The sequence below is a fragment of the Aulonocara sp. 'chitande type north' Nkhata Bay genome, linkage group LG4 (assembly GCF_057382095.1).
Source record: "Aulonocara sp. 'chitande type north' Nkhata Bay isolate Kocher_YH1m ecotype deep benthic linkage group LG4, A_spYH_male_GT1.1, whole genome shotgun sequence".
Taxonomy (NCBI): domain Eukaryota; kingdom Metazoa; phylum Chordata; class Actinopteri; order Cichliformes; family Cichlidae; genus Aulonocara; species Aulonocara sp. 'chitande type north' Nkhata Bay.
In genome coordinates, this window is record NC_141347.1 from 17,380,930 (window position 1) to 17,404,823 (window position 23,894).

Below are 23,894 nucleotides of genomic sequence, written 5' to 3' on the forward strand. Positions count from 1 at the left end.
TCCAGACATACTTCTTGTCATTGTGGCCAAATGCCTCAATCTTTGTCTTGTCTGACTAAAGAATTTTCTCTTAATAACATTTGGCTTGTCCAAGTGAGCAGCTTCAGAAAATTTCATTCAAGCGTGAAGGTTCTGATTTTGGAGCATTGGCTTCTTTTTTGGTCAACAACCTTGCACTCCATTGTGAGATAAAACTTATTTCACTCTCTATGGCGACATTGGTGTTCCAGCTGTTTCCAGTTCATGGCAGGGTTGAGCCTTGGTGGTTCCTGAGTTGCTTCCAATTTCATCTCATCTGTGGGTGACAGTTTGGATCTTCTTCTAGACCGTGACAAAGTTTTTGTCAATTAATATTCAGATTGACAACAAAGTAAAGGAAGTTATGTGAGTTATGAAAATCTGCTGGGAAATATGTGTGTTTTAATCTATGAAATGTGAGGCATGTAATTTAAGTCTTCTTTCCGTTAAAGGCATGCAATGATCCATGACACTGCTCTGCATGTTTTAGATAAGAAGAGGAAGGGAAAGTAACAGGAGACGTCTAATGCAGTTGTGCAAACACGCTAACACATTCCTACACTAGGTTTCACATGTTACAAGTCATTGGAGGTCAGGTCCTGGGTGTGGCTTGCCTCCACGCATTTGTTGAATCATATTTTCACTTAAAAATACATTGTTTGCTAAGCACATGGCTCATAGAAAAATATAGGATTAGATGATTATATGTTTGATATACCTTTATTAGTCCCACAAGGGGAAATTTCATAAGGCTGCCGACCTATTGCACGCAATGGCGGCGCCATCTTACCCTCCAACCATACATACATTACACAAAACATCACATGGGGAAGACAGGTCAGAGAGGTATAACAATGGAAAAATGCACCACATGAGGAAACATAAGGAGAAAAAAATAACTCCCCCCAGACTGAGCTCCAACAGGGAGATCAGTTCGAGAACAGAAAAAAAAACACCTCTGCACATAGCACATGAAAAAACTCTTAATACACCAAAGAAACACATGACAAGCAACAGGGGTGGGTAAAGGGTGAGAGACAGCCGATTTAGACAGTACATCCGGGCCTGAAGCCTGTGCGCTGGTCTCCTTGATCCACTGTCAGCATCGGAAGGGAATAAGCGTCGAAGGGAGGGGGGATGAGTGTGTGCATATCAGTGTATATGTATGTGTGTCCAGAGTTCAGCTGAGACAGTATGTATGCAATAAAGTGTAATTACACAGTATTTTGGAATAGTACTTTTGTCCTGTCAGATCATGTAAGGTTAATATGGTCTATATGCAAGTTTTAGCAACATTACAAAAACCATAAAAGAAAATAATACATATTTTCGATATGCAATATGCCTTAAAAATGTTTTCTGGGTCACACATCCAAACTTAAAACGAATCAGGTGGTCAAAACCCATGTGACAAGGCGAATGTGAATGTCTTCCACGTGCCACTTGTGTTGTTGTGCATGTGACCACAGTGCTCTTGAAACTTGATGCATCTACAGTCATGAAGTTTTTACAGACCTGCAGACCTGTGAAAAAATAAGTGCATCCCATCATTTTACATGCTTGCAGAACCACCTTCAGGAGCAATGACCTAGACTAATCAGTTTATATGTGACTATCAGTCTCTCCGATCGTTGTGGAGAAATTCTGGGCCAGTTCATGAAGTTTGCAGGCATTAGTTTATCTACATCTACAAGTCCTGCTGCAGCACTTCAATCAGGGTGAGGTCCGGACTTGAGGTCTGGGGCATTGCAACACCATGATTCTTATCTTTCTCACTTATTCTGCTCTAGATTTGCTGCTGTGTTTGGATCACTGGATGAGTTTGGACTCCTGTCACATAGATGGCCTCACATTAGGGCTGGGCGATATGACCCAAAATTCATATCTCGATATTTTTTAGCTGGATGGCGATATAAGATATATATCTCGATTTTTTTTTTAAAGCCATAAGTTAAGAACAAAAAGAGAGTTCTTAGTCACACTGTGTCCCAGATGTCACACGGGCACTTTTATTTACATACAGCGTAGATGTACATGAAGAAATTACTCAAAAATAAATTATCAGCATTTATTAAATAATCATGGTCCATAAATAAAAGAAAACAATGTTGTTTTTGTGCATAACAAAAAGCTCACAATTGTGCAGTCAAAATGTAAACTAATAGACGCTGAGCATAATAACAAAGAGACAGATTTCACAGCTGCACCACGTCTCTGAACAGGTGCCATTTGTGGTCCTTATACACACACAGTACGTATCACTCCGCGAGGCTCCTCCTCGGTAGCCGTAATCCTCCGACAATCCATCAAGCGGTGCAGCTCCGTAGCTTAGCAAAGTCATATTAAAACATTTGACAGATTGCCGAGCGCTGTGTACCACATAAAATCGGTTCGCGGTCAGTAAGCACAACCAGAATTCATACATAAGGCGCACTGTCGATTTTTGAGAAAATGAAAGGATTTTAGGCCGTGCAGCCCCTCCTGGCTGCATGTCGTTAGCGCGGTTAGCTCGTTAGCGCGGTTAGCTCGCTAACACGTTGACGCCGTCCAGCCCCACGCACGGTAACTCGCTAACGGAGATTTTCCGCTTTCATCTTGTTATTGCCTGCAGGTGAAGCTATGGGGGAGGCGGAGTTGTGTTCAGTGAAGGAGAGGCGAGGCCGAGTAACGTTGCATAGAGACAAAAGTGGACGAAAGAGAGGCAAACCTGCGGCTCCACAAGTATAATTATAACGTAACATAGACTATATCGATATAAAGGATATTGTCACATCTTATATCTCGTATGAAAATATATCGATATTTTTAAAAAAACTCGATATATCGCCCAGCCCTACCTCACATTTGACTCAAGAATTCTTCGCTAGCCGAAGGACTTCATGGTTGACACAGTGACTGCAAGCTGCCCATGTCCTGTGGCTACAAAAAGCCCAAATCGTCACCAGTTTTTGTTCAAAGTGAGGAAAAAAACAACAAAACACAAACAAGACAAAAACAAAGACCTCCTGGCTGATAAACCTACAACTTAAAACAGGACCACTATCTCTTGGTGGCTAGGCGCCCAGGCACCAGAAGCCAAAACACACCTTATGCATAACGGCAATATGTAGTTGGAATTTGATAAAACAACATTATATAATGCAGCTGCTATAGGATAAGAATGTGTTTCAATTAAACATGCCATAAGCTTGCAAATAGCATCTTTTATGTTATCTACTTGTGATGCTAGATGATCTGATCCTGACTTTGTGTTCACTGCTTGTTGCTATCTCGACTAAAGCCAGAAAATTAGGATCTAAGCAAGTGGGTGGATCCGGGGTTTGGATGGTTCAGACATGCAGCAACCCCAAGGGGAACGAAACAGAAGAAAAATGCATCAGCGACATGAATGTGTGCCAGATACATAACCTATATTGTCAGTAAGCTGTGCAGTGTTAACTGGGATCAGCACCTACGCATAAGACTTATTCATTACCTCTCTGCCCAGCTCAAAAATAATCCAGATCTTTTTTGTTTAGTGAGACACACACACACACACACACACCCTCAAACATGCGACAGCACTGTCATGATGATGGTTTTGTTTTTGTAGATGAGTGTAAGATTGGGATGGCTCAGTCCCAGAATAGCACACCATGCACAATGAAACACACACACACGCACAATTTAAATAGAAACCATCCACTCTCCTCTTGGCTATTTATATGGAGATGAGAGCCTTGAATACATGGTGAACATGCACGCACACAGGCGCGCGTGAGAGCGTAGAAGTCAGCGTAACATCATCCATTCAGCTGATCGCTCCAAGCTCATCATAAATGAAAATGCCAGATTTACTCTCAGAGGTTGCAACACAGAGAAGAATGACACAATGGGCTCTCTCTCTCTCACACACACAAACACACACACACTGAGTCAAAACTGTTTTAGGTCACTGCTTTGTGTACAGCCCTTTGGGCCCTTTAGCTGCCAAGTGTCCCACTCACACACACACACAAATGAAAGCATTGTTTGCACTGCTGTACAGATGCACAGGTCTGAGAGTCTTGTGTCTGTGGGCAAGGTAAGGTGCAGGTGACCTGGGGATTAATTCGAGACATCCTTTGATGCCAAACGTTTCTGACACTTGACACGAGTAATTCTGTAATTAGTGCCTTTTCATGCTCGGCCCACCCTCTGTGTAATGAAGTGTCCCTTTAGCCAGTTTGGACTCGACTGTGGACACACGTGTCATTTAATGATGTAAGCTTCAGTTTTTCTGGGTGTCTCTGTTTAACTCTTGGATCAGCTGTGTGAATGAAGAGGAAAGTAATGCTCTGGTTCTTTAAATAGCTGGAGAAATGTTCATATCATCCTTTCTGAGCAGCAGCGGATGATGACATACTAATGTCTGATAGTGAAATATGTTTGTTGAAAATGTTTCACTTCATTGAACCTATCACTGATACACGTAATACAAAGTACTGACACATTAAGAAATAAAAGGCTGTGCAGATGGCAGTTGTGGTGAGACATTTGCATCCACTCATCGGGGCTTTTAATGGTTCCTCTGAACTGCTATTTTCCGATGGTGGGATAATTGTACAGCATACATCTTTAATGACTTTAAAAACCAAGGTTTGAATTTATTTTGGATTTTCTTGAATCCACACAGGGTAAAAAGTATACATGGATTCAAATATGCACATATACCCCACTAATATCTGATTAAATGTTGTTTAGCAAGTTGCACCTCAACCAGATGCTTTTGGTAGCTATCGACAAGCTTCTGCCAAAGCTCCGTCTGGATATTTAACCACTCTTCTTGGTACAATTGGTAGAGTTAATTTGAATCGGTTGTTTCCTGGCATGAATCTGGCTTTCAAGCATAGTCCTCGAGGTCAGGGCTTTGTGAAGACTATTCCAGAAGCTTAATGTTAGCCTTATCCATCAAAAAACAGTTTGTGTGTTTAGGATCATTGTCTTACTGGAGCACCCAACTGTGTCCAGTTTCACCCGTCTAGCTGTTGATTTAAGGTGAAGTTTTTTTGGCTGTAGTCTTCTTTTCTCTTTATTCTAGCCACTTTATGCAATGTACCAGTAGCACTGGCAGCAAAACAGCCACAAGCATGATGCTACCACCATTATGATGCTACCACCTGGGTTATTCCTGAATATGGGGTGGCTGTAGCTCAGGTGGCAGAGCAGGTCAGCCACTAATCAGAAGGTCGGTGGTTCGATCCCAGGCTGCATCCTGGCTGCATGCCAAATGTCCTTGGGCAAGATACTAACCCCGTGTTTGCCTACTGGTGGTGGTCAGAGGGCCCGGTGGCGCCTGTGTCCGGCAGCCTCGCCTCTGTCAGTGCGCCCCAGGGCAGCTGTGGCTACAATGTAGCTTGCTATCGCCAGTGTGTGAATGTGTGGGTGAATGACTGAATGTAGTGTAAAGCGCTTTGGGGTCCTATGGACTAGAAAAGCGCTATACAAATGCAGGCCATTTATCCACAACAAGTGATGACACATCTGAATAACTTTTACTTGTGTGCAGTTGTTTGAAGTGATGATCTCAGAGTCTGCAGTTGGTTAAAAATGGCTCCAAGAGACTTTCCCAACATGTGTAGAGTTAAAATTTTCCCTCTTACATCTTAACTTAGTTCTTTAGTTTCCCATTGTTCTGAGTGTTGGTCAAATTGATGAGTGCTGTCAAACAAATGCCCCTTTCACTAATTTGAGTCTATATGTACACTTTTGACCATGGGTGGATGAGAGAAAATCCTAAATAAATTCCAATTGTACACCCAATTCTTGTTTTTGAAGTCATTAAAGATGTGTGCTGTACAGTCATTCCATCCTGGAAAAAGAGCAAGTAAAAGAAATAATTAAAGGCCCACAATTACAATGACCATCATGCCAGTGACGACTGACTGCAAACCATATGACTTATTTGTTTTCTGCATTCACCAGCTAAATCACAGCCTAAACCAACTAAATTATAAAGATTTAAATGTACCCCTAGAGAGACAACCTGCAGTGGATTAATATTCTCTTTAAGCAGCAAATTCTAATAAAAATGTCTAATTTTAAAGTGTCTCTGCAGTCACAGATATTGAACATTTGTAGATTTAGTGAGAATATAGGTGTGATTGTGCTCAGTTCTTTGAAGCAACATTAAAAATAGCGGTAGCAGCTTGCAGAAGCTGCAGGGCTCATCCCATCACACAATTGTTTAGCTGCCCAGTAGTTTTATCACCTGACTTCAGTTTGACTACTTTCCTTAGAGAGGGAACAGCAGGTATAAAACACCACGGACTCAGACGCTGAATGCACAGACTTCATTAAACGCAATTCTCTCATGTTCTCTTGTACTCTGGGGACCCTACAGTTTATAGTATCAGCTGACACTGTGCTGCAGAAAGTATCTGGCACAGGATCAGACTACCTATTTGGGTAGAAAAGAAAAAAGGCAATCCCTGCTAACAAAGACAGAGTCAGTCCTTTACAAAATAAGATGCACCTCACCCAGATGAATTATGTGTCTGGATCCTCCGGGAGGAAGGGCGTGTTACATACTTCACAGGGCAATCAGGTGCATGGGCTTGTTTGCGAAGTTTTTTAAGATCACAACCTTGTTACAGTTCATTTTCATTGTTGGTTTAATGTATCATAGTTAATCAGCTAACCTGCTTTCTATTATATGCAGAAGGGGAAATACCATTAAACTGTTGATTCTGTCTAAGACCAAAAGAGGCATTCACAGTCATGCAACTATGCACTCCGGTTGGAAACTAAGTCCAAGTGCTTCCTGGAATTGAGAGGGTAAGCAATAGCTTGGTGCAGCTAATCATAGGCACTTGAATAACTGACAATCAGAAAGTGTGAGCACCTCTACAAAAGCTTGGCTGAAACTGGGTCATGTAAGAGGACATTGATCCCAGGCACAGCAGCAAATCTACAACAGAATGGGTGGAACTGTTGCAATGACCCAGTCAAAGTCCTGACCTCAACCTGATTGAAATGCTGTGATGGGACCTTAAGAGAGCTCTGATAAATAAAAGCTGCAAACGATGAACTGGAGCAATGCTCTAAAGAAGACCGGGCCAAAATCCCTCCACAGTAATGTAAGAGACTGATAAAATCACACAGTAATTGCTTAAGTTGGTTCAAGCTTTTGAATCATGGCACTGTACTTACTTTTCACAGGTTTGCAGAGAGTCTTTTTCACATCACTGTACATTCACAAGACCCACTGCATGTAAACATTAACTGTAACTTTCCTTTGTGAAATCATGGGCTGAGTTCCAGTTGTCCACCAGTTCCCTCATTCATCCACTCACAGTATTAGCCACATTTTAAACTAACTCAGGAGCTAAGGACCAGTGTCATTGTGGACACTGGTTTGATGGAATACTTCTATGTAATTATGTACAGCATAAACCACAGCAAAGCATTTGCAACATATTCAATGCCACAGATGTTATTATTGGAAAAGTATACTTTATGCTTGACAAATATCTCTCTATAAACTTTTTTTTTTTTAAATTACTTTATTTACAACATAATTCAGCTGAACTACATCCACCTTCAAAAGGATGATGGAAGCTAGTCATCAGGCCCTTCAGTCAGTTTACTATTTTTTCCCACCTGATTGTAAAACAGCAACCTCATTAGGCAATGACATACCTGAGCAAACCCTTGACAATCCTGTTTTCTGACTCCTAGATTGACCAAAATGTATTAAATGGACTTACTGATTTTGTCTGTATGATCAGAAACGAGTTGTCACAGCTGTCTGGACAGAGGGCTGATTTCCCATAGACTTCTATAGAACTAGAAGTCTCTTTGTAACCACAGGTATTTCCCCCTGCTGGCCATTAAAGGGAATCTAGGTTTAAGTCTTTTCCTCATAAAGACAATTTTTGGCAAACTCTCCAGTACCCTTAACGATGCGTTTTGACACATCAGTATATTTTAATAAAGATGCATGAGGACCATCAGAATACTTTCCCGGGTTTTCTGCCTAACTACCAACCTAGTTAATGACGGTGGTCTCTGCATAGGTAGAGGCCACCCTCATTAACTTGATGCACACCCAGTCCATTTGTTTCACAAAATGTTGTTTTACAAAATGACCACTCAGTTAAAAAAAAAAAGCTTTAAGAGTTACTGCTAAGCTTTCAAGAGGGTAGGCAGTTAAAACGACTGACTAAGCGCTTCCACTCTTCAGACCTACAAACTACATCCATCTTTGTATTCTGAAAGGACTTTGAGATGGTCTTAAAACATAAATTGTCTTTAAACATTGTATAAAGCATAAAGTCCCCTTTGTAAATGTTGGTTATTCTAAGCGCAAGAAGGAAGGATATCCAGGATATTCACTAGCTGTTAGCTTCGTAGCTGCTAGCTTCGAGTTACCTCGATTTCATAACAACAGGTTTTTGGTACTGTGCCTAAAATTAAGTCTAAAGATATGTTCTCATTTCACTCTACAACATGCAATATTTAAGTTAGAAAATTATAATCTTATATTTTGAAGCTTTTTATGTGTCCTATAAGAGGGCTAAATATGACGACAGTTAGCTTAGCAGTTGTAGTGTTTTGACAGTAAAGAGTGTCTTCTCTGTATCTGATGCTTATTCTCTGCAATAATAGAGAAGTCCATTAAAATTCCAACTCACATTTTTGTCAAAGGAGCTGTGGCGACAAAATTAGGTATTCCATGGTGCACTTGATTGATTTTCTTTACATTTTAATGACATCATATCCCTCTCTCCTAAATGTAGACAGCTTTACACACCTTTCTTTTATTGTGGTCTATGGGGAAAAACAGTCTTTGGGTTTCAGAGGATGACTACAAAAACCTCTAAGGTATGTGAGTGCTGTCTGCATTTAACTTATTCAGTAGAAGGTCTTGCTATTAACAGCTGTTATTTTTCTCAGTTTGATCTGGGCTGAATCAACCACTAAAGGTGGAAGAAGAAGAAAAAAAAAAGTCCCACGAGACATATATGCAAGTTCAAACTTTAGTCACAGTCTCACACTGAATGTCCCTCACAGCAAACCTTTGATTTTTGGATCTGTTGAGCCCGAGTAGCAGGGGGAGTAAATATATAATAAAAAGCTTGAGGTCACACAGACCCACCCACATATGCCATTCTGTGGCCCACTCCTTCCTATGGCATGCAGCTGGTTGTTAGAGTGACATTTAATTAATCTTGTCAGAGAAGGTTAAGAAAAAGAAGAGACAAGGGAGAGAACAAAATTGAAGAAAGGCAGGGGGAGAGATTTTGTAAAGCGCTCCATTTGCCTCTTGAAAAACAATTAACTTCACTAAAGCGATTTATCTCGGCTTCACGCCGCAGACAATTGGTTGTAGCCGAACTTTTACTTCACTAAATCCAGAGTGTGTTTGCATACCAGGGATGAAGGATAAAGGTTTTAAGCTCACAAGATAAGCTAGGTGTCACTGAAAATCTACACAGTGTTTTAGCAGGATGTTCACCCATCCAATCCTCGATCTCTGTTTTGAGTCCACAGGGTGAAATGAACTCTGAGCAAACAATTTAACCTTTACCATAGCTCGCAGGAGGCAATGTGTTGTATGTACAATTGTGATTATGTTATAGGCTGAATCAGGAAATATAGATAGATATCTGCACAGGTTTCCTTGCAAATATATATGCATCATAAGAGGAATTCATGGAGGTTATATGAGAGTATTTTACGAGAGCACTTTTTCTCAGAGGCACTAAAGAGCAATAAGAGTTTTTTTCTTTTTACTGCCTCACACCACAAAATGAGTGTAACACTATATCTGCAGTGGGCAAGAAGGTCATTGATTAACTCATCAGGGTCCAAGTTTTCTGCCTTTCAAAGTCATTTTCCATTATATCTTCTCCCTGTGCAGTTGAACATCTGAAGACATTCAAGTGTGGAGGTCACGGTAGACAAATCATTATCATGAAGCTATATTTATCTTACAGTGATTGTGAAGTCTTGCATTAAAAGTGTATATAGCTGAAAGTCTACCACATTTATATTTTTACATATTTCACATAGAGGTGACCTTCACTGAGACTCGTTTTGGGTGTTTGTGGCTGTCAGATTTCTGTCAGAGCGTGCACTGAGCAACACAGCTGATGCAAACACAGGACACACAGCAATCGTCTGTGGCTTCCTGTGGAACAATGTTGCTCTGCACTCTTTTTAAAAGCTGCTCAGGATGGCTAGATCGAACACATGCACACACACACACAGGTGATCCAAAAGTCTACATTCTCCAGCCTCACGTGGAAAACTATGAGACTACATTGCCATCTGCAGGTTTTCAAGTTTAATGATCTTGTTGACCAACCATTTTGCATCTCTTCAGGAGCCCTTCTAGGCACTGTAGATCTAAAACCTGCAGAATATGTGAGTGTTTAAATAAACATTATAGTGCAAAACTGCACTTAATATGTTATCATAAAGAGAACTCACTGTAGTACAAAGATGGAAATTAAGAGTCATTTAAGACACTGTCTCCCTCTGGTGCAGGAAAAGAGGAGGTGCATCTCTGCTCAGCTACTGTATCCACAAGTGTTTAAAAAGCCATCTCTAGACCCAGCGGGCCTAGCTAATTATAGGCCAATCTCTAACCTTCCTTTCATATCAAAATTTTTTGAAAGAGTAATTGTCAAACAGCTAACAGATCATCTGCAGAGGAATGGCTTATTTGAGGCGTTTCAGTCAGGTTTCAGAGCTCATCACAGCACAGAAACTGCTTTAGTGAAGGTTACAAATGATCTTCTTATGGCCTCTGACAGTGGACTCATCTCTGTGCTTGTCCTGCTAGACTGCAGGTACTGTGCTGCAGTGGTTTGCGTCATATTATCAGGATGTCCTAAAAACTTCCTGAAAAGCCTTCAGCTAATTCAAAATGCTGCAGCAAGAGTCCTGACAGGGACTAGAAAGAGAGAGCATATTTCTCCTATATCGGCTTCCCTTCATTGGCTCCCTGTTAAATCCAGAATTGAATTCAAAATCCCCCTTCTTATCTTAATGACCTTGTAGTACCATATCACCCCATTAGAGCACTTCGCTCTCGCACTGCAGGCCTACTTGTTGTTCCTAGAGTATTTAAAAGTAGAATGGGAGGGAGAGCCTTCAGTTTTCAGGCCCCTCTTCTGTGGAACCAGCTTCCAGTTTGGATTCTTTACTCTTAAGATTAGGCTTAAAACTTTCCTTTTTGCTAAAGCATATAGTTAGAGCTGGACCAGGTGACCCTGAATCCTCCCTTAGTTATGCTGCAATAGGTTCAGGCTGCTGGGGGATTCCCATGATGCATCGAGTAATTCTTCTTCAGTCAGCGTTCTCATTCACTATGTTTTAATAGACCTCTCTGCATTGAATCCTACTTGTTATTAATCTCCGGCTCTCTTTCACAGCATGTCTTCTATCCTGTCTTCCTTCTATCTCCCCAACCGGTTGCGGCAGATGGCCGCCCCTCCCTGAGCCTGGTTCTGCCAGAGATTTCTTCCTGTTAAAAGGGAGTTTTTCCTTTCCACCCTATCCAAAGTGCTTGCTCATAGGAGTCGTATGATTGTCAGGTTTTTCTCTGTATGTATTATTGTAGGGTTCACCTTACAATATAAAGCGACTGTTGTTGTGATTTGACACTGTATAAATAAAATTGAATTAATACAAGAAACGTAATAGTCTATTATGTATTAATAGTATGTAGAAAGTACACCCTCTTTCAAGTCCAAGATTTTACCTATTAGGAAAAATTAAAAACTAAAATCTCATAATCAGCAGGTGTTAAAATAAGATAAATAGAACATGAGATGAACAACAAAAGATGATTCATTATGTGTTTACTGAAGAAATTTTAAGCCAAAATGAGGACGCGGGACTTGAAAAATGACGCTCTTACTGCTTCCATAGGAATTGAGAGGGTAAGTAACATTCAAGTGTTACTAATCAGATGTATTTAATGAACTGATCATCCGCTTTTGGCAGTTTGCAGGTATGTGTGTTAACACAATGCCTAGGAGGAAATACATAATAATAATAATAATAATAATAATAGTAATAATAATAAACTTTATTTATAAAGCACACTTAAAAACCAAGGGTATGCCAAGGTGCTTAACAAGTAAGATAGAGAATAGGAGGAGGATAATAGAAATAGGACCAAAGCAAGTACTAAGTATGCAAGCAGCTGTCACTGATACATAGGAAACCAACAGGTACAGAGCAAACAGAAATTTAAATGAGCATAAAAGTGCATGATGTAAAATCATAAAAGAAATATTAACTAGAGGGAAAGGCAAGATTGAATAAGTGGGTTTTTAGTCGTGATTTGAACAGTGCAATGGAATCAGATGCGCAGAGGTCGAGAGGAAGGGTATTCCACAGTACCGGGGCAGCCAGAGCAAACGCACGGTCACCCCGGGACTTCAGCCGAGATCTGGGTTGGGTCAGAAGTAGTTGAGTGGCAGATCTGAGTGTTCTAGCAGGAGTATGTGGTTTGAGAAGTTCACTAAGATAACTTGGCGCTAATTTATTAATAGTTTTGAATGTAAGGAGTAATATTTTAAATTGAATACGGTACTTTATGGGCAGCCAATGCAAGCTAGTCAGAACAGGAGTAACATGGCAAAATTTCCTGGTACCACTTAAGAGGCGGGCTGCTGCATTTTGGACTGTTTGCAGTCTAAGAAGAAGAGAAGAGGGAAGACCGTAGTACAAAGAGTTACAATAATCCAACCTGGAGGTCACATAAGCGTGAATAAGCTTCTCCAGGTCCTCATGCGGAACATAATGCCTAGCCTTAGAGATAAGACGCAGTTGGTGGAAGCTAGATCTCACTACAGCAGACACTTGCTTATCGAATTTGAGCGAGCTATCCAGCTGTACACCCAAGTTACTGACATAGTCACAGGAAGAGCTAGCAAAGGAACCCAGGGCAGCACAGAGTTGGGCACGAGGGATTTTACTGTTGAACACCACAATCTCAGTCTTCTTATCATTCAAAACAAGAGAATTACTCAGGAACCATTCTTTGACCTCCCGCATGCATTCTTAAAAGTAGTGCAGGGATACAGCAAGGTCGTCAGTAAGTTCAAAATAGATCTGTATGTCATCGGCATAACAGTGGAAGGCGATATTGTATTTTTCAAAGATTGCGCCTAGAGGGAGCAAATACAATGAGAAGAGAATAGGGCCTAAAACTGATCCTTGAGGCACACCACAACAAACTGGAGCAGAGGAAGAGGAGAAGGTGCCTAAGTTAACTGATAAGGATCTATCAGCGAGATATGATTTAAACGAGTCGAGGGCAGTGCCTCTAATACCCACAGTGTGCTCAAGTCTTAGTAATAAAATGTCATGGTCCACCATATCAAAGGCCGAAGAGAGGTCCAGTAAAACTAGGACCATAGAGCGTCCAGTATCAGTGATTACAAGAATATCATCAAGAACTCTAACCAACACTGTTTCAGTGCTATGCAATGGCTTAAAGGCAGATTGAAATTTCTCAGCAATATTGTTCGTGTCCAAGTACGCCTGGAGCTGGCAGAGAACTAGTCTCTCCAAGATCTTGGACAAGAACGAAAGCTTAGAGATTGGTCTGTAGTTTGAAAGGTCATAACAGTCAGAGTTTCTTTTTTTTAAGAATCGAGTGGACTACAGCATGCTTAAAGGCTGAAAGAACACAGCCTGAGAGCAAGGAAAAGTTCATAAGAAATAGAATACTAGGTCCGATTACATCAAAACAGTCCTTAGCTAAACGAGATGGAAGAATGTCAAGCACAGTATTGGTGTTATTCATTTGAACAACTAGCCGCTTAAGAGTCAAAAGTGACACAGGCTCAAACTGGTGGAAAGTTGAAATGCACTCAGGAATGGGGAGAGGATATAAAACAGGGGGAAGGATGAGGCCTTCTCTAAAAAGTGAATTTGAAATCGCTCACAAAGAGCCTGAGAATAAATTAAAGGCATGTCCAGGGAAGGGTTAACCACAGAGTTAAAAATTTTAAATAAGGTACGGGGGTTTTGGTCATTGGCCAGGATGATTTTGGATATGAAGGACGCTTTGGCCGTTTTAGCAGCACTTTGGAATTTTAAGCGGCTAGTCCGTAGCATGTCATGAGAAACTCCAAGTTTATCTTTTTTCCACCTTCTCTCAGCGTGACGTAGTGTCATTAAGCCAACACTGAGAGTAGGTTCTAGGGCGCTTCATCTTAATGGGGGCAACAGTATCAAGGATTGAAGAAAATAGCGATAACAAGGAATTAGCACAGTCATCAACCGAGCGAAAAGAACAACAGTCGAGAGTGACAGATGCAGAATCCAAGAAAGACATAGAGAAGTTTGACATCGCTTCAGTATTAATTACATGTATCGGGCGAAGGGGAGCCGCAGGATGTAGTTCATTAGTGCATAAGCCAGTATCAAATATAACTGGGAAATGATCCGAGATCCCAGCGTCACTTATATCCTTGATACAAATGTCCAGACCATATGAGAAAACCAAGTCCAAAGTATGTCCTTTAACATGCGTTGGGTCATTAACCCACTGAGCCAGGTTAAAAGAGTCCGTTAAAGCAAGGAAGTCTTTAGCAAATGGGTCATCCTTACAGCAAGTGTGTATGTTAAAATCACCGACAATGAGAACACAACTATACTTAAAAAGAACGGAGCCTAGGAGATCAGCAAAGTCTGTGATCTCCTAGGCTCCTAGGTATGTCCGTGATTACATACATACATGTATGTAACACATACATGTATGTATGTGTTACATAAATAACACATACATACATGTTTCTGTTCATAAATCTGGCAAGTGTTAAAAGGACATTTCTAGCCAAGTTCAAGTCCATCATTCTGCAGTGAGTAATATTATTCATAAAAGGAAAACATTCAAGGAAAACACTTGCCGGTCTTCCCAGCAAATTCACTTTAACTGGAAAACAAGAGCACTATTAGTTCCTGGTACATACATTATGACAGATGTTATGTAACTACATTCTTTATGCACATTGCAACATAAGTGTGCATAAAGTTATACTGGTAAGTGAAACCCTCTTCCGAGTGTCTTTAACTGGGAGGAAAGTTGTTTACTCATAATCAAATATATGTAAATGCAAGATTGCTTTTAGAGTGGGGCTACAGGCCAGAGACACAGAAAAAGTTGGAGCCACTGAATCATCTTACTGTAGGGGAGCTATTCGTAAAATCAAGAGTGCTGTGGCTCACTTTAAAAACCAGAAAATAACATCCGAATAATTTTTTCCTCTAAATACAAGAGAAAGTGATACATTTCCTTGAAAATTGTTTTCAAGGAAGAACATGAACCACACAGGCTGTTGGCTATAGATTGCTAAAGCTGCACAGTCATGTGCAAAAGGTTAAGGTAAATGTCTGTGAAGGTTCTCAGCCATCCAGGTCATCGTAGTCTAAGGAGCTTGGAAAGAAAAGCTTCTGGACCTTGAACACGATTGCCTGAGGTATTAAAGTTCTGTACTAAATTCTGGTTTCCAGTGTGAGAAAAGTCACGCAGTGCCAGTAGTAGAGCTAGGTTGAGTGATGATTCTAAATTACTGTAAGTAAATCATCGTACACCCGTTCAAGTTTCATGATAACGGGGATCTAGACTTTGTTGAACTCTAGGCAATTTGAACAGCTAAGATTTGAGTGACCAAGTAGCAGGTGAATAAAAGTCATTGAATAAGTGTTGAAATAAAGGATTCAGCGAGGTAATCCGATCTCAAGTTCTTCTTTTTTTTTTTTTTTTTGAAATGAGCTCATTTTGCTGAGGGCGGAAATCTAAATGCGACGATGGTTTCCACTATCAGCAAAGAAAGAAAGAATGGATGAAAGACTGGAAACAAAACAAACGGACTGACTGGTAAAAGATGACAAGACTTGACTACGACTTAAGGTTAACCTCCACCGAGATAGAACAAGAGGGTGGATGAATTTATGTGTGATTCTTTTTACAGGAAATCTTTTTATAGCACCTCTGGAATGTGGATGGGCTGCTAATGTTTGCTTTGCTGTGTTAAGAATGTGTGAGGAGGGTGCAGTAGAAAACAGACAAGTGACATGAAAACAAGTAATAATAACAAATAACTAATTTGGGGACAGTTTGACAGAGCTCACTAACTGGCCAATTAGGGAGCTCTTGGTAGGGATACACAAGTGGAGTAACAGTGCCCAAAGGGTAAATAAAACAAATTGTGGCAATAATAGTGATTTAATGATCAGAGAAATCCTGAACATGATACTTGTCTGTTGTGCTGAATCTTTTATTACTCTTATGATTTGCAGGTGGTTGTAAATAAGCTGTTTACTTTAACAGGTTTGCTTTTTAGCTGAATTGCAAAATACAACTAGAACGATTAATTGAGACTAATCGCAACTAACCTGAAACTGAGGAGGTTCTATATAAGGAAGAACTAAAACAGGTATAAAGTGCATTTGATCTTTAATTGCAGGTGTGACCATGAAGATTTTTGGTACAGATTGCAGGTTGTTGCTCATTATTGAAGTGTGCTCATAAAGGCAAAAGCTATATAGGGGGTCTATGATTTGGTTTGTGTTTTAATAATTTAGGTATGGCAAAATTAAAGGTTTCTAGACAATTTAGGGGACCTGTGAGAAGCATAATTAGATGATCAGAAACTGAGTACTACACTCAAGTTAGAATTAAGAATGCCCAATTTGTTTGAGGTCTGTTGTTCATTTTTATAAACACATTGCAAATGAGCTTATAAGGAGCTGGCACTTAGTCTGTGAAGGTCAAAAGCTTCATCCGACAACGGATCGGATTGATATATTGGAGCTATTGACTTCAGGTGCAGAGGGTTAAGTGCATGCACGCTTACACACATAAGCATGGCATAGGATTGGAATAAATAAAGTCAACAACATTAGGTTAGGAGAGCCAGCGCAGGAGAGGTGTTGGCTTTCTGTCTCTTGCAGAGAAGGGAACAGACACCAGACGGGGACACGGAGATATGGGGACCCTTTACAGCAACTGGGGTCAAGTGTTATGGCCTTGGGGCTCCTTGAGAAGATGGATCCCATAACCACAGCGATAACCAGGAAGGGGTTGGCAAAAACTAGGAACACCAGAGACCAACGAGGTTCGAGAGGCTTTTGGCAAAAAGGGGGACACGGCGGTGACAACGGACATCAAACACACAGATCTTTGTTTGAAAGGGGGGCAGAATAATCCCCAGATCTGTGTAACGACTGAAGGGTGGTCTAACCCCAGAAGTCGAAGAAAGAAGAATCCGAGGGCGTTTCTTCACTCCAAGAGGAGGTGGTAAAGGGGCCTGAAGCGTGACAGGCTGAAACTCGAGTCTGAAGCTAAAAGAACAGCTGGGTTGTGGGATAATTGGAAAACAACGGAGGTGTTGGGGTTGATAAGTGTCATAACGTGTTTGTTTGGTTTGGAGACAAATCCTGGTGTGAGTTGGGCTGGCAAGCCAGCCCAAAGAGGAGGAATGTGCTCATAATCAATATAAGTCTGTGACCTGAGCTAGAAACAGTCAAAGCACATATGCAAAGGTTGAAACACCATCCCATTTGTATAGTTTGACATCATGTTTTAAGTATACTGTTAAATTATCATGGTACATTTCTCCCCCCCCCCCCGATTAAATGTAATGCAATTCTTGCTGTTGTGATGTGACACCATTATTTCTATGGATAAATACATCATGCAAACATAAGTCACTGTTGTTTTCTATCAGAAACTCAATATATGAAGGTGATTTGTGTCTTTATAGATCCACTGTGATCTGCATATTATAATGTAGATGTAACCTCACTAGACTCATGAAAAGACTGAAATGTATTGCTGGAACAGAAAAATATCTCTGCAGCTCATAATCTTTTTATGTAAATGGCAAATTTATAGTTAAAATCAAGATTTTTAGAATACATTTGACTTTGTCAGGGAAATATCTGTCTAAAACAGATATATAATGATATATAATCACTTATTTATTGCACAGGTTGGCTCGTTTGTATTAATACTAATCTGTAATTTTGACAAGCCCAGTAACCGGTCTGTTCAGTGAAATTAATTAGACAGAGGCTTAAAACTGCTGCAGGAGCAGGTGTGGCAGCAGTCTCACCTTGAGTGTGACATTAATATTTGTACAGGGAAGGAACCGGAATTTTACTCAGCTGCTGTAGAGAAGTATATTTTAGCTCAAACTTTTCTGTTTTCTCTTTCATCAATTGAAATGAATATTTTGCACTTTGTTAGTTTTGCTATTAATATTTATAATATTGATATCAATGCTTTGACAGTTTGCACACATCACCAAGAACAGAAGAAGCTACAACTTTAATAAAAGCTTAAAGAAACATTAAAGAAACTGATGGACATTATGGACAATGCCAGGCATCCTCTGCACACGGCCATTAACAACCAGAAGAGTCTGTTCAGTGACAGGTTGCTTCTCCCAAAGACAAGAACTAACAGACTTAAAAACTCCTTTGTCCCACACGCCATCAGACTGTTTAACTCCTCTCTGGAGGGGAGAGGGAGGGGAAACAGGAGGACAAAGGAGGGAACAACTAAGCTGTAGTGCCTCTGCACCTCACTGTGCAATACCTTTTGTGCAATACTTTTGTAAATAGTCAACGGTGCAATAGACTCAATACTTGAAATGTGCAATTCACTTGTATTTTTATTTTTATTCCTATTTATTCTATTTATCCCCTTCGTATATTTTATTTATATTGTCTCTGTATTTATATATATGTGTGTGTGTGTATAACTCTGTAACTTCTGTCGGTGCTGTGCTTTTTTGGAAATCGAATTTCCCAGAGGAACCCACCCGAGGGATTAATAAAGTTCTATCTTATCTTATCTTATCTTAAAATACTTGAAATTATTTAGTGTGAGTAGTTATGCAGTGCTAACAAAGGACTGTTTTTCAATGACTTTTCCGCACCCTCTCTTATTGAGATATAATCTATTTATATCTTAACAATAGCAAGGATGAAACATAAGGTATTCTTTTTATCAGGTCTGCCACACACACCCCTTTTCTATGCACATCATGTTTTGTTTTTTAATTCTGGCTTCTCTTCTATGTGTGTTTCGTGCATTGGTAAAAGGACAACAAAGACGGTTGATTTTCATGCAGGATATTTTTACTTTATATTCTGGTTTATCTCGTTATTCAATAGCTAGTTTCATTAGACTCCATCTGCACTCTCTGAACTGAAGATACTTAACTCTTTGCTGAATCCAAGATGTAAATTTACTGATCTTGTATTGAACTTTGTGTCACTGTGGCAGGGGTCACACATTTACCTTACCTGAAAGAGGAGTGAAAGAAGCCATTTATGTCCACTGTGAGCGACCATCTTTGAACAGAGGCGGTGGTTTACGACACCAACTGTCTGCCATCTATAATTCAGTTTTGAGATCCCTTGCCAGACGCCTTAACGCCCACTCACACCCTGGGCCATCTGACCTCAGGAAATCACATGATAGGGTGGGGATGGGTTTCACAATGAGCTCACCCGAAACCCTGGCTGATTGTGACCCACCCCCGTTTTCACATCTTGGCTCATGTGATTAGGTAGAGGATCATCAGGGGGTCCTTTTGTCCCTCTTTTGGGGGGAAACTCCCACGGGGTTCAAATCTGGGACTCTCCACCAATTGACCCTTAGAACTGAAGAAGCTTCTCGGATGAGAGGTGAAACGTCTTCAAGCAACCTAAAGAGGTTGTGACCAGGAGATATTTTATTTTGTATTCTTATGATCACAGTTATAATTAGAAGTATCAATCATTAATCATTTACCATTGTGGAATCTGATGACAGTATAATCTTTGTTTTATATCTATGGTAATCTGAGTAAAGATTAATGTATGCATATTATCATCATTGTAATCAAGTCTCAAATGGTATCCACAGCATTGTATTCACCGTCCATAACTGGAGGGTCCAGCAGGACCTTGTTCTAATTCATTTGCAGGCCTACATCAGAACAGGCACATAGAGAGTTATGTAAACACGCACGTTCACCCTTATTTACACAGGGAGGTCTGCACAACATGACATGTCACACACTTGTTTTTCTCTAAAGTATCATCTGATGTTTGTATAAGGAGAACTTTGGACTATGGGGAGACTGTTATCATTTCCAGTAAGGTCTAACTGTGTGATGTCATCATGGGTTTATATGAGGATGGGGAACGGTCCACTCTTTGGAGATCTGTGGCTGTACGCTTGTCTTCCCATGCTTCTGTCTTAGAAGCATGTAATAAAATCACTATTTTTGTCACCTACACGGACTCGGCTGTTTTTCCTTCTTACCCAAACTGAACCAGACGTAACAACTTGGTGCCGAAACTCCGGTTGGGGAGGAAGGGAGCTTGCAGCTATCGTGTGGGTGACAAACAGGGGCGAAGGCCAGCAGCCTATCTGAGTGTCGCCAGGCGACATAAGAAAGGTGAGTGCCACCTGTTGATTTTTATCCAAAGGCGCTATATTGGAAGTTAAAACTAAATTTAATTGAATAATGTTCACTCAGTCTGGGTTTCTGGTGTTTGTCCATAGTGATTTTTTTGGGGTAATTTGTGTTTAAGGTTTGGGGAACATTTGACTGATGAAATTTATTGCTGTTCATTGTGGGAGCGAATTTTAAGAGGTTTAAGAGGTTATATGAGGTTAAAATAATACGGTTTAAGATGTGTGGAAACAAATAAATACGGTTTAAGAGGTTTAAATGTGGGTTGACTGGATGCCAGCAGTCACCTGGGTAGTGTAGGGCATTTGGTTTTAATTGGGTAGCAGAGATGGTCTCGGGCTTCAGATAAATGAAACTGGATGGCAGGGGTCCAACAGTGAGGCTTTTAAAACAAGTAAATTCGTTTAGGACTGAGAGCTAGGCTCTCTAAGAATGCAGTTGTTCAGCAGGTGGCGCTGACCCCTAATCACGGACGCGTGGTTAGGTTTTAGCCCGGTTTGGCCTCCCGCTGGGGACTTGGGACTCCCGGTTAATTGGCCAGGTAATCTATGAGTGATTGCCTTCTACTGCATTGATTGATTAAGAAGGTCTGCATCCTATCTAAGGTTGGGCACACTGAGCTTTAAGTAAAGCCAAAAGCGTGATCTGTGATGTGTCACGTGGCCGGTGGAGCTCCGTGTTTTCCTGGCGGGGAAGTAGTTTTCCCGCCAGTTGTTACGTCTGGTTCAGTTTGGGTAAGAAGGAAAAACAGCCGAGTCCGTGTAGGTGACAAAAATAGTGATTTTATTACATGCTTCTAAGACAGAAGCATGGGAAGACAAGCGTACAGCCACAGATCTCCAAAGAGTGGACCGTTCCCCATCCTCATATAAACCCATGATGACATCACACAGTTAGACCTTACTGGAAATGATAACAGTCTCCCCATAGTCCAAAGTTCTCCTTATACAAACATCAGATGATACTTTAGAGAAAAACAAGTGTGTGACATGTCATGTTGTGCAGACCTCCCTGTGTAAATAAGGGTGAACGTGCGTGTTTACATAACTCTCTATGTGCCTGTTCTGATGTAGGCCTGCAAATGAATTAGAACAAGGTCCTGCTGGACCCTCCAGTTATGGACGGTGAATACAATGCTGTGGATACCATTTGAGACTTGATTACAATGATGATAATATGCATACATTAATCTTTACTCAGATTACCATAGATATAAAACAAAGATTATACTGTCATCAGATTCCACAATGGTAAATGATTAATGATTGATACTTCTAATTATAACTGTGATCATAAGAATACAAAATAAAATATCTCCTGGTCACAACCTCTTTAGGTTGCTTGAAGACGTTTCACCTCTCATCCGAGAAGCTTCTTCAGTTCTAAGGGTCAATTGGTGGAGAGTCCCAGATTTGAACCCCGTGGGAGTTTCCCCCCAAAAGAGGGACAAAAGGACCCCCTGATGATCCTCTACCTAATCACATGAGCCAAGATGTGAAAACGGGGGTGGGTCACAATCAGCCAGGGTTTCGGGTGAGCTCATTGTGAAACCCATCCCCACCCTATCATGTGATTTCCTGAGGTCAGATGGCCCAGGGTGTGAGTGGGCGTTAAGGCGTCTGGCAAGGGATCTCAAAACTGAATTATAGATGGCAGACAGTTGGTGTCGTAAACCACCGCCTCTGTTCAAAGATGGTCGCTCACAGTGGACATAAATGGCTTCTTTCACTCCTCTTTCAGGTAAGGTAAATGTGTGACCCCTGCCACAGTGACACAAAGTTCAATACAAGATCAGTAAATTTACATCTTGGATTCAGCAAAGAGTTAAGTATCTTCAGTTCAGAGAGTGCAGATGGAGTCTAATGAAACTAGCTATTGAATAACGAGATAAACCAGAATATAAAGTAAAAATATCCTGCATGAAAATCAACCGTCTTTGTTGTCCTTTTACCAATGCACGAAACACACATAGAAGAGAAGCCAGAATTAAAAAACAAAACATGATGTGCATAGAAAAGGGGTGTGTGTGGCAGACCTGATAAAAAGAATACCTTATGTTTCATCCTTGCTATTGTTAAGATATAAATAGATTATATCTCAATAAGAGAGGGTGCGGAAAAGTCATTGAAAAACAGTCCTTTGTTAGCACTGCATAACTACTCACACTAAATAATTTCAAGTATTTTAAGATAAGATAAGATAAGATAGAACTTTATTAATCCCTCGGGTGGGTTCCTCTGGGAAATTCGATTTCCAAAAAAGCACAGCACCGACAGAAGTTACAGAGTTATACACACACACACATATATATAAATACAGAGACAATATAAATAAAATATACGAAGGGGATAAATAGAATAAATAGGAATAAAAATAAAAATACAAGTGAATTGCACATTTCAAGTATTGAGTCTATTGCACCGTTGACTATTTACAAAAGTATTGCACAAAAGGTATTGCACAGTGAGGTGCAGAGGCACTACAGCTTAGTTGTTCCCTCCTTTGTCCTCCTGTTTCCCCTCCCTCTCCCCTCCAGAGAGGAGTTAAACAGTCTGATGGCGTGTGGGACAAAGGAGTTTTTAAGTCTGTTAGTTCTTGTCTTTGGGAGAAGCAACCTGTCACTGAACAGACTCTTCTGGTTGTTAATGGCCGTGTGCAGAGGATGCCTGGCATTGTCCATAATGTCCATCAGTTTCTTTAATGTTTCTTTAAGCTTTTATTAAAGTTGTAGCTTCTTCTGTTCTTGGTGATGTGTGCAAACTGTCAAAGCATTGATATCAATATTATAAATATTAATAGCAAAACTAACAAAGTGCAAAATATTCATTTCAATTGATGAAAGAGAAAACAGAAAAGTTTGAGCTAAAATATACTTCTCTACAGCAGCTGAGTAAAATTCCGGTTCCTTCCCTGTACAAATATTAATGTCACACTCAAGGTGAGACTGCTGCCACACCTGCTCCTGCAGCAGTTTTAAGCCTCTGTCTAATTAATTTCACTGAACAGACCGGTTACTGGGCTTGTCAAAATTACAGATTAGTATTAATACAAACGAGCCAACCTGTGCAATAAATAAGTGATTATATATCATTATATATCTGTTTTAGACAGATATTTCCCTGACAAAGTCAAATGTATTCTAAAAATCTTGATTTTAACTATAAATTTGCCATTTACATAAAAAGATTATGAGCTGCAGAGATATTTTTCTGTTCCAGCAATACATTTCAGTCTTTTCATGAGTCTAGTGAGGTTACATCTACATTATAATATGCAGATCACAGTGGATCTATAAAGACACAAATCACCTTCATATATTGAGTTTCTGATAGAAAACAACAGTGACTTATGTTTGCATGATGTATTTATCCATAGAAATAATGGTGTCACATCACAACAGCAAGAATTGCA

At 40.3% G+C, this 23,894-nt stretch overlaps 2 long non-coding RNA genes across 2 annotated transcripts; one reads left to right on the forward strand and one right to left on the reverse strand.

The window, feature by feature from the left end:
- Positions 1–719: 719 nt before the first annotated feature.
- Positions 720–20,329, reverse strand: LOC147332296 (uncharacterized). The gene is made up of 2 exons (XR_015128798.1): positions 19,324–20,329; positions 720–1,541 (listed from the first exon to the last, which is right to left on the reverse strand). It is a non-coding gene; the product is annotated as an uncharacterized LOC147332296 (long non-coding RNA).
- Positions 20,065–22,868, forward strand: LOC147332297 (uncharacterized). Its single transcript, XR_015128797.1, has 2 exons — positions 20,065–20,465; positions 21,820–22,868. It is a non-coding gene; the product is annotated as an uncharacterized LOC147332297 (long non-coding RNA).
- Positions 22,869–23,894: the final 1,026 nt, after the last annotated feature.